The sequence below is a fragment of the Anguilla rostrata genome, chromosome 8, assembly GCF_018555375.3.
Source record: "Anguilla rostrata isolate EN2019 chromosome 8, ASM1855537v3, whole genome shotgun sequence".
Taxonomy (NCBI): Eukaryota; Metazoa; Chordata; class Actinopteri; order Anguilliformes; family Anguillidae; genus Anguilla; species Anguilla rostrata.
The window spans coordinates 35,012,003-35,024,396 of record NC_057940.1 but is presented as its reverse complement, the minus strand read 5'-3'; the positions used below and the strand labels follow the sequence as shown (position 1 = coordinate 35,024,396).

General features: G+C 37.4%; 1 long non-coding RNA gene across 1 annotated transcript; it reads right to left on the bottom strand.

Moving 5' to 3' along the window:
• Positions 1-8,106: 8,106 nt before the first annotated feature.
• On the bottom strand, positions 8,107-11,855 carry LOC135260367 (uncharacterized). Its single transcript, XR_010331551.1, has 3 exons — positions 11,718-11,855; positions 10,967-11,257; positions 8,107-8,517 (listed from the first exon to the last, which is right to left on the bottom strand). It is a non-coding gene; the product is annotated as an uncharacterized LOC135260367 (long non-coding RNA).
• Between the last annotated feature and the right edge of the window lie 539 nt (positions 11,856-12,394).

Genomic DNA, 12,394 nt, shown 5'->3' with positions numbered 1-12,394 from the left:
ACCCAGTATGAAGGACAGCGGAGGACCTATAAATTTTATGCACTGTTTCCATTAGCTTAAAGAATATACGCCGGGAGTTATGTAACCTTTTTTTCCATCTTTGCATGATCTTTTACATAACAGATCTTCTCTGTACAAAAATACAAGATAATCGGATAAATCATGAGTTGGAAACAAAGCATGGGGAAAGGGCATGAATGACAATGATCAACGCTTCAGCGTAAATAAGTATTTGTGATGCACAGTCTCCTAGAACCTTAATAAAAATAAAACAATATTATTATTATATTTGAATGGTATATTCGGAATATGTCAAATGAAAACAAAACATTTAAATTCAGGCATTGAAATACTTCCTAAATTGCCATTAGAAGTTTGAATTTATTGTTGAAGAATAAATAATATAGCCTAGCTACCATCCACCAGTATGCAGAAGGCTGTAGGTTCCTGAATACAGTAGAGGATTATTGATATGACCAATCATAATGCTCCAACAAATCAATTCTAATGAATTGTCATGGATGTCCAAACCAAGTCTTTGTCTGCTAATGAATTACCAACAGGGGGCTGGTCCATCTGCCCATATCTTAGCAGCCATTATGACACCTGATTTATGCCATAGGGCTTGACATCAAGTCCATCAAAGAGTTCATACTGACTGTCCAAAAGACAGTGGATAGTTTGTGATGATGACTGAGCATCGCATTGATACTTCAAATAACAGCTATCAATCATGAATATGGGTAGTGTTCCAGTTGTAATGCATTATATTACATTACATTTATTTGGAAGATGCATTAATCCAAAGTGACATACAATAGTTGCATACCAAAGGTCATTGGAACAACTACAAAACACAGGTCTAATAAGGTACAATGCACATTATGTAGGGCAGAGCAGGGCAATACCAGTTTTCATATTGGGCTCAGTTTTAGGCAAACTCTCTGTTTATCTCAATCACCTTTTTTATAAGACCCCTGGGTCCTATCACATACAATCATCTAATTGGTTGCTTTTCATTGTTCCAAGGGCTTTCTCAGCTCTTGGTCAAACTTCTTTTGTTAAATGTAGTTAAATGTAAATTTGACATTTAACATTGTCAAATGTTAAAATAGATTTTTTGGTTTCCTCAGCAATAAAACCATATGGAAATCAGCAATATGATCAGACACATAATTTTTAATCTTTAAATATATGTCTCATTTTATATACATATCTTGCAGTTCAGTTAAAGTTTCCTGCACGTTTGAAACAAACCTCAGGTACTTCCATCTGGATTGGGACTCTCGTTTATCAGTTACCCTGAAAATTGAAAAACGGGTACTTGATCTTCTTTTCTATGCCAGACCCACAAGTTATGGGAATACTGCAGTGCATATTGAAGAACAACAATAGCACTCACAGACACTCAAAGACCGACACAATACACAAGCTCATCAAGCTGAAATGCAATTACAATCTTCCACAACTAGTAATTGCGAGCATGATAATGTGATAGGGATTATCAAGATAACAACTATTGGGCAATTCAACTTAAATAATGAATAGGTGCACTTTAATGTCTGAATATTGTACATCTGCAGTGACCAATAGTGAAATGACTTACACTATCGATTTTTTTTTGGAGGTGTTCAGTTATGCATGGGAATATAATTGCCAAGTTAACTGTTGTGAACATTTCTGTAAAAGTTATCAAGTCCTGCTTTGCTACACCATTATCTTGTGGTACAGGTTGCCACAGGGATTTTGGGCCCCATGACAAGATCTCACATTGGGCCCCACCACCCCAGGCCATCCCATCCCTGCACAATTACTGTATCCACACCTAGAGAACCTAATAATAAAATATTCTATTTTCTAATGTCATTTCAACTGGAATAAAAAGTTAATCTATGCTCTAACATTTGTGGCCTGTAGTGTTTGGAATTGTCCAACTGTCCCAACCCCTCTCCCCATACAACGCTACTGAGTATAAGGCCAAAGTTCTTTCCCTTCTGCAAGACAATTATTTCAAATCATTTGATCATTTCATGAGTTATTTTGAGGTCTTGGATAGGTGAGGAATAGTACAGTGAAACTTACAGTGAAGTGAAACAATAGTTTTTGTGGAGAGATTTTGTTTCCATTTTGACATGCAGGTAGAAATCCCTTCTATGCATTTGTTTGTGCACAGAGATACCTGCACAGTAAGTTCCTGTGGGAGCAAGAAATACAACAAAGAGTTTTCTGTCATCACCAAGTAAGAAGGAAAAACTATGGGCAGAAATAACAGATTCAGGAGAGAGGGAAGACCTGGTGAGGGCAAGGTGCAAGGAAGTCAGAAGACTGTGCAGCTGGCATCGTTGGAGCTGCTTTGTGAGCAGCTTTGTCTTCACTGAATACTGAAAAGTAATTTCATAGTGAGAGGCAAAAGAAAAGAAGAGAGGAAGGAAGCAAAGGTTGAGATCAGCTTGTGAGGGTTATTACAGCCGCCTGGGTTTTTGCCTGAAAGGAGAATATTTTCGGCACAGCTAATGGGGCAGAGATGGGAGGAGACAGACCCGTCCACTGCAGTGGAAAGCAATGGGGTTTAGAGGAAAAGTTTTGCGCTGAATTGGACCAGAAATGGCAGGCAGAGAGTGTCAAGCAAACAATAGTGTACACACAGTGGATGCAGCAAGTAAATTAGGCACACAGATAGGAAAAGGAGTCAATAGATGCAGGGGACAGGGCCAAAAAGTAAGTTAGAGACAGTTAGGAAAGTTGGGAAAATTGTCATAAAAACGACAGTGTGACGGAACACAAGAGGGTACACTTATGCTTGTTAATTTGGAAGGGTGCAGAATAACAAGCATGTCCTTGCTTTGAATGTGGGGTAATTTCAGAGTTAGTCTGGTATGTCTTCACCTGCATAAATGCCACCCCAAGCTGCTCACTCTTGGTCTTCCTGGTAAGATAACATGGATTGTGATTATTGATGATTGTCTCTGTATGGCACACTTTGGAAAGAGTAGATTATTGATGCAGTCTGGAAGTCAAGTGTTTGAACTCACCCAAGAGATTCATTGAAGGGTTTCATCGAACAAAGACCCTCAGCAAGAATAAATAGCCGGTTGTCTGAGGATTGTTGAAAAATAGCGAGGTGTGGAGAGAACTCATCTTAACCAGGCAGGAGTACACAAATGACTTTTCGGGGTTTTGACAGAATATAATTCTATTCCTACATACAAGAATAGAATTGTTCCTATACTTACAATAACAATTATTCATACTACTAGCAATAACAATAATAACTATGGCATTTATTGTTATTTTTATTATTATGATTAAGAGGAGTTAAGATCCCTTTCATCCCATTATTCTTCAAATGTCCAGTGAAATATCATTTTATGTACAATATGGCTTTCAAAATTTTTGTAGGTCCTGAGTAGGTATTTGACAACAGTGCAATATCAAGTCAGTCGGTCAAAGAAAACATTCACAGGGTTGTTATAGGTTGGACTTAATGGGTTTAATAGTTACTTTCTGTAGCAGCAATACTGTTTGACTATGTCTATTCATGCTATGTATCACATTAGGAAGATATGAAAATATATTAATTCTAATCAGTTGCATCAATATTCAAAACAAGACCTATCAAAATGTATGTTTTAATGTATTTTTATATTTAAATTGTAAGTTGTCACAAATGCAAACACTGTACGAATGTGAACAAAAACAAGCTGAATGTATAAGTAATTGTCTGGATATTTACCTTGCAATTTATAAATGTTTGGAAATCAGATGTTTAAATAGGTAGCTCATTTATATGGTGGATGTTGGATAACTCGGACAAAGGAGTCCGAGTTCAATGGCAATACTGGTTTCCTATGATTTGTGAAATGACACAAATGGGAGAAATTTTTCAGACAACAGTTGGCTCTTCCTCTTAACACCAGCAGATGGTGCTCTTAAGCAAGGTTTTGGATGCTTTCATCCATTTTATTTGTCAGAAAATATGTATTTGGAAGGCAGGCATGCCATCCACAAGCTTACGCCTTGGTGAAGCATGTCCCCTACATGTACAGCACTGGCACTTTTTAAGATTTCCAACAGAAAAAGCGACAATGATCACTAAATTTAAATTGGCATTTAACATGCAGACCTATCCAGAGCAAATCATACAGATTACATTTGTACATATGGTCCATTTATATAGCTGGCTAATTTTTGGAGGATAAGTACCTTACTTAAAGGTACAACAATACAGCTGGTAATCAAACTTGTAAGTTCTAAGTTGCAAGCCCAGATCTCTAACCAATTTGTGAGATTGCCCCAGAGCCACTCTCTAGAATCATCCCTGTCAGTCTTTTTTCAAATAACTTGGGCCATGTATATTGACTTTGCCCTCTCATTTCTCATTCAGTATCTTCAAGTGTTTGGTCACCTCAAAGCCTCCTATAAAATATTGGACTTATCTAACAACAAATATTTTATTAGCTTCAATAGTTTCAATTACAGTTTCTTCCTATCCACTCTTTCTTATAAACAAGCAAGGAAACAACTAAGACCTAAATAAAGCTATGAAATACATACTATCTAATATTGCACAATAGACTGTTTAGGATAGACTAGGTGATATTAATACTTATCATCTGCAGATTAAAGGGGACATTTTGTGATCTCTTAAATTCCGTGATAATGTTTAAGCCTGCTTCTCAAAAGAGAAAGCAAAACAAAGTGATCACAGTCATTTGTTCTCAAATGTCATTCAGTCTGTATTTTCAAAAGAGGGGGGAAAGCACCTTTGTAAAGATGAAATGAGAATGAATGCTTTGCAAATATCATGCAAAATCAAACACTGTGGTATAACAAATAAATTTGCATTGAGTGGTCAACAACTTGCACAGATAATTTAAAAAATAATACAGTGCTGTGAAAATGTAATGCCCCCTTCCTGATTTCCCATTCCCGTTATTGCATATTTGTCACAATGAATGGTTTGAGATCTTTGGACAAAATGTAATATTAAATAAACATAACCTGGTTAAATACAAAACAGCATGAACTGCTCATTTCAGGTTCTGCCAAAACATCTGTATTAGGTTCAAATAAACATTTTGACTAGGCCACTCCAAAACTTTAAATATATTTAAGCCATTCAGATGTGGATTTGCTTTTGTGTTTTGGACCATTGTCTGGCTGCATAAACTAATTTTGCTTCAGCTTCATCTCACTGACAGATACTTGCACATTCTCCTTAAGACTTTTCTGTTACAGAACAGAATTCATGGTTCTTTCAATAATGGCAAATGTTCCAGTTCTCGAGGTGGCAAAGCGACCCCGGACCATCACATTACCATCACCGTGTTTGACTGTTGGTATGATGTTCTTACTGTGGAATGCTGTATTTCCTTTATGAGAGACATAATGGGACCAGTGTTGTCCAAAACATTCCATTTTTGACTCATCTCTCCATAGAACATCATCCAAAAGTCTTGGGGATCATCCAGGTGCTTTTTTGCAAATTTGAGACAAGCTTTCTCTTGGTTAGCAGTGGTTTTTGCCTTTATAATCTCCCTTGAAATCATTGTTTTGCCTAGTCCCTTTCTTATTACTGAATCATGAACACCGACCTTAGCTGAGGCTAGAGGCCTAGAGCTCTTTGAATGTTCTTCTGAAATCTATAGTGACTTCCTGGATGAGTTGTTGCTGCACCATTTATGAATCTTCCTCGTCCACTCATAGGAAGATTCACCACTGTTCCAAGTGTTATCAATTTGGAAATAATGACTGTCACAGTGGTTTGGTGAAGTCCCAGAGCCTAATAAATGGCTTTGTAACCCTTTCCAGACTGATATATTTCAACATTTTTAAACATTTTCCCCCATCTTTTCTGGAATTTTCTTTGATCGTGGCAAAATGTGCATGTAGAATCTGTGGTGACTACTTCACCCTGATGACAAGATTCAATATGAGTGAGGTTTAGATTCAGCAGGGCTGGCTGCAATCAAGCCTGGCTGTGTTCAGTCAGCTGAATCTAATTATGAATTAAACTGGGTTAATTGGTTGACTAAGGGGACAATTAATTTTCAGATGGGTGATATGTGTGCTTGATAACTTTTGTTAAATAAATGAAATAATAATTTTAAAAATATGTTTACTCAGTTTCCCTTTGCCTAATATGACATTTTGTCTAAAGACAAATATGCAATAATAGAGGAAATATGGGGCAAACACTTTTTCACTGTAAATAAATAATGGTGCCTAAAAGGCAAAAAAAAAAAAAAAAAAGGATCATGGCTGTCAGTCTGTGAATCTGCTACACTCTCATGTCTGCATATGGTATGGGGTTGGATTAAGGAGTGAAAGATTGTCAGATTTATTGCGATGTGTAGTTGTTTTAATGGGATAATTGCAACATTGTACCTTAAATTGTTCCCTGGTGTGTAAACAGTTAACGAAATTACAGTGTAATCATAAGAAAACCTATGTCATATTTCATCTAATAACCTTTCAGTGAGGTAGAGAAAACATTAGTGTGGCCTTCAGACGAGTCGAGATGCTGCTTTATTTGATTTCAGCCTAAATGTACAATGCCCATACCATGCTGTTGTAATGTTTATGTGGGTCATAACCTGCTTATCATACTAGTGAGAAAGCTTTTTAAGGCTGTTAACCCAGGTCAACATAATTTAACTCGAGAGAGTAGCTTCACTTTAGACGATCTTCCCTTTATGAAGTGAAGGATGCTAATAAAAGCCCGGCGTGATTTAGTCATATGCACATTCATCAGTGTTGATGCTGATCAGTGATTGATGACCGCTGGTTAATTGATTAACCAGAATTCTTTCCTTCAGTAAGCAGTCAAAACTTCAGGCTCAAGTAAAGAAAAGGACCAAGCTACTGTTTCTGGGGCAACAATGCAAAACATGGGAAATAACTGAGGTGGACATTATGACACACAGCCCTGGACTCTATCAACAATGACCCTTCATTTTGACTTACAGATAAAACTAGCATTGGCATAGGAACTTCTGTATACTAGCGCCCAAGCTCAAACTGCTTTCGGCTGTATAAAATTAATAAGTGCATCTGTCAATGTGTCCAGAAACATATTAAAACACATTTGGTTTTTTAGTAACTTGTTCCCAGCTCACTGATTGGACCAATCGCTCATTCCATTTATTGCTCACTGGCTTGCATCAGTGATAATAAACAAGGTAATCTATGTGTTATTTAATAAAGAAAGCAGAATTTATTTCACTACCTCATACCCTGTTTGGTTCACTGGTCAGTCCAAAACTCTCAGGCTCATATCTCTCAGTATTTACAGTATATCTCAAGCTAGTAGCCTTCATGTGCCATAAAACAGTATCCATGCCTGCTTTACAGTTTATTAAATTCCATCATTTCAAACCTGCCTCAAATTTGCCATAAATAAGGAAATTAAATACCTGCTCCACCCTGCCCCCATTAGGATATATCTACTATTTTATTCACAGCTAAAGCACTGCCTATCTTGCATGAAGACAGGGAGAATACAGCACTGCAGTGAATACAGTGGCTGAATGGAAATGGCAGAGAGCGTCTAATCAATGTCTCCCAGGACTGGCAACTGACACTCCTTTTTTCTCTTTCGCAAATACAAACCTCTTTAACATCACAATATGGCCCATTATCTCAGCAGGCAAGGTGTATTTGGAAAGTGGCACAAAACATGCATTTTCTCTCTGCTTCGGGTTCAGAAGGGTAGGATCTAAAGTTGCGCAAATATTACGACAAAAAAATATGCAGACGGGCTCATTATAATTACTCTCTATCAGCAAATTTGCCAGGAATATAATCTATTTTAAAAAATGTCCGTGATGTGCGTGGGCACGGCTGTTTAGGAATTCACTGCATTTTGATCTAATCAGGAAATCAAAATATTCATGACACACAATGATATCTCCCAGGAGCAGGCTGGCAGCCATTAACTTTGAAATCCGGGTAATTTATTAGCTCCTATCGGGGCCTGCTACAGCTTTACCTCGATGTTTGTAATGTGGGCAAGAGTGAAAGCAGTTCTGTAAAACTGATACAGAATGATTTATAATGGCCCGAGTTGCTTTGAATCAGACATTCTATTAAAATGCTTGTGTGTAATTCTGTTTTTTTTTTTTTTTTTTTTTTTAAAGATCCTCAGAGACAAATTGTATCAAAATAGTATTTGCCTGGACATTTAACAAATCTATTACCAGTGTTTATCATAAATATGAGAACAATTTCTTCCTTGTGACCTCTGTGAGTATGCAGTTTAGAATATTTATCCTCAACCGAAAATTGGGTGGCAAAAACAGGGCAGCATCACAAAAATACAGTAAATATTTTTTCATAACATTACCATCACCATAGTATTGCCATATATTTCATGTTTTCTACCTGAACGCATAGCTTCAATCTTCAATATTAGCAATGTCAGAAGCTCAACTCAAAATTGGGGGCCAGCTTCTGAATTTCCTCCTTCCTCTTCATGTCTTCCTTTTCTCTTCCCATTGTACGTTGCCTTTGGCTTTTCTACATTAAACAATACAGAGAACAGTCTGAAGTAAGTCAGTTTTAAAACACAGCCTTGGGATTAAGAGAACTGTGCAATGGGTGAGCATGCATGTGTATGAATTAAGTATTTTCATGTGCACCTGTGTGCTTTATGGGATATTCTTTGGAGCTAAGCACATATACAGAAAGTACTCATTACCATTTTGAATAACATACGTACATGTGTCTATGCCTTGTATCTTTTCAGTCGCAACAAAGCAAATATCTAATTAATGGTTTGTCTAGTGAGACCTCATTCTTTTATATTACTATAATAAAAGCTTTATCACAGGGTTCTGTCTTTTTCCCCATTCACCTCTTTCTACTGTGCTGTAATGTCTTTTCTAAACCAATAAGAAGGATCCATGTTTACAAAATTATAATATCATACCCTAAAGAAAAAAGTAATCCCTATGAAAAACATTTTAAATGAAATCTTGAGGGCTGGGAGATCACTTTGTTTCAATTAATTCAAATTGCCAGCAGCGCAGCTTAGCTGCCTAAACACAGATTGGTGTTTGATAAGCATGACGCAGATCAATACATGTGATGTTAAGGTTAAATGATGTTATGAAATGTGTTGATATAAATTCTACACAAAACTGAGGAAAGCTAAGTTGATTAAGTAATCTTCATAGTGGATAAACAAATCCTTATAGAAGATTCTATTACTGGAGAAGTTAATTGAACACATAAAAAATATAAACGAGGCGGTCTGGGTGGCACGTCCAATTAAAGGTCGAGTGACGCATCTAGTTCAGGACGCATCAAGCCCTGATCGTGCCAGAGCTGACCGTGGCTGGAACTCCCACAAGACAGCGCATAACAAGCCATAACTTTGCCCAGGGAAGGAGGGTTTTAGACAACAACATGTCCGCCACTTTACAGAGAATTAACAGCTCTTTAGATTTCGCATCTACAGCCTGCCTGCACCAGCCAAGGCCAATCCTCTGGCTTAATGTCAGCATAGCTCAGCTGGTGGACTTTGGAGTGAGAGGAAGGAGCAGCTGGTGGCACATGCTGTGGAGAACATGCTTGCTTGTGCTCTCCAGCATCGATGGAGAGCATTTAAGTGATGGGCACACAAAAACCATTTGGCACGTCAAACTGGGAGAAAAAGTATAATAAGGGAGAAAAATTTGTTGCAACTTGGAAATGAGACAGTTCTGAGGGAAATAGCTGGCGAATGTTAACAAACCTAGGCCATCTGAGTTATTTATACATGGTGTAGATAGTGCAATCATGGGGCACAGTAGTAGTATTTGATTAAATCTGAAATAAGTATGATAATTTCTTCCTATCTAGTGAATGCTTAGCTTTACTGTCCTTCTTTGTACCAAGGAATATGCATTAACTGTAAGGAACAAAAGACACAGGAACTCACTGCACATCCCTTTAGAAGTGGTTTCAAAGATCTGTCCCATGCTTATGGTAAATCTAAAAACCCATTCTTTTCCTGTTGCTGTGGGAGTGACAGGAGTTGTGCATACACCATCACTCAACCGTGCCTTTAACTGTATATGAACCACAAGGGGATCCATTCAGTCAACAATCAAGTGTCATCAATGTGCACTAGGAACACATGTGTTTGCCAGTTATCCCGTGTCTGCTCATAGCTCATAACTAGGGCCACCATTTTATCCCCACCATGTGACCTGTGGGGATTTAAACTGGTGTATTTCAATGGTTATCTTCCAGGGGTCCTAACAGGCACTCCAACCACCCAGACAAGTGACTAATTATACAATTGAGTTTCTAATTGAGACATTTATAAAAACAACTAGTTGATCTAATATGGGGAGAGTCATGAAAGTGAACATGGATGGAAGTTAAAATGTTATGAAAAGCCTATCTTCGAGCCAGTGTTCTTTACAAAAGGTGAAGAACATTAATAAGAATAAGACCATTAAGGAATGTAGATGAAAAAAGTTAAAATAACCACAGAAAATATGAATAATGAAACAAAACTGGATTAAAGCAAATCATAAAAAAACAATAAAACCAAACACAGTTAATGCAAACAATGTATACCGTAGAGAATAGCAAGACAAAAATGAGTCTTCAAATGAGATTTAAACTATGACTGACGCAACAGTTCTAATGCTTAATGGAAAGCCGTTCCAGAGTCTAGGAGCCTTAACTGAGAAGGATAGATCTAACTTTGTTTCCAGCCTAGACTCTGGATCTGACCTAGACAATCTAGACTGACAGTAAGGCTTAAATAGCAGACCAGAGCACTCTGACAGCTGTAAAGTATTACAAGTTCACCAACACACATGAGTGCCTGGCCATGTGATGCCACGTATGCAATCAATAAAATTTTTAAATCAGTGTCAGTTTTGGGAAAGCGGTAAACCTTACTCATGACAACGTGTTACCCAAAAGAACTCTAGCAGCCAACTCTAGCAGTTGAGTAACATCAACCCACCATACTCCTGGAGTCACAAAGCCAACTGTGCCCTGTTGCAGCGTCATGGTTGTAGCTGGAGGATACTATAAAATCATTTAACCAACTGTAGATTTCATCATGCCTTTGGATGAGGTTAACTTCTGTTTTAGTATGCCATTGTTTGCTCATAATTTTTTAAAGTGTGAATATCCCACACATATCCCACATTAAAGTCTAGTTCCTTATTTCATTCACATTTTTGACATCATCAGAAACTAAATGTCCAGGTTAAACTAATTGATTGTGGTGTCCTCTCTCCTGGTTTTTCTTCTGTGTGTACAAAAACAAAAGAAACAATTATTGAAAACAAATGCATGAATACACACTTCAAGCCTTTTTGATGCCCAAAAATTATAATGAGTGAAATGTCTCCAAGCAGTAAATATTCTGCACATGCAGTAGCCAAAATGGCATCATAGTCAACCAAGTAATTAGCGTAGATCAGCAGGCATTTGTAAAAATATTTTTGCTTAGGTCAGGGTCATTTAGCATTTTTTAAAAATCTCACTGAGATGGACGTTTTCCAGCAATATATTGAATCCAAGAATACGTACCAAAGTCTTCTGGCACAAACACACTGTAACACTTTTAAAACTATTTAGCAACTGACATCGCGGTAATTACAGCAACTAATTACCGTCCCCCGCAAAGAAGCAGCGAAATAAGCGGGATAAATGCATTTAGAATAAATGCTGGTTCCAAAAGGCAGAATGAAAGCCATTTTACAAACCTGGACTAGGCACCGACCGTAAAATAATATGCTCAGTTTCATCCACTCGTGTTTCACCGGGAATATCCCATCATAAATATTTGCATTCAGTTCTTATCATGACATTTGCATTTGGCCCTTATCTGTGGGCAAACCAAGCACTTCCCGATGGAAAGCGCGGCTGCGCACCGCACACAGATTTCTAAGGAGTCGCGTCTTCAGGCTGATATCACATTTTGGCGAGAACTTTATCACCAAAATGAGGTGGTCATTTTTTTTCCGCAGCACTGGCTCATCTTGAAAGTATGTGGAGTTCGTGCGGTTCAGCTTTGATTCACTTCTCTTAAAATTAAAGCCAAAAAGAGAGGAACAACAAAATTATTCTATTTTCCAACTGTAATGGCTTCATGTAATAGGTACATAGTAATCGCTTACTGTTTATCTAATTTTATTTGTGCACTATTATGTACACTGCATTATCTCCCGAAACATCTGCAAATTAGGCTAATAGCTCTGTACACCTATAATGTGCTAAACGGTTCGAAAGCAGATTATTTGTTTATATTTTGTAACCTAAACAAAGCAGCAGGTGTTTTGGGGTCAAACAGTAAAATGTTCAAAGTAAAATCGACAGCATTTTTAATTTTTTAATTTTAGTATTATTGTTTAAATCTCAAATAGAATACATTTGGCCCCTA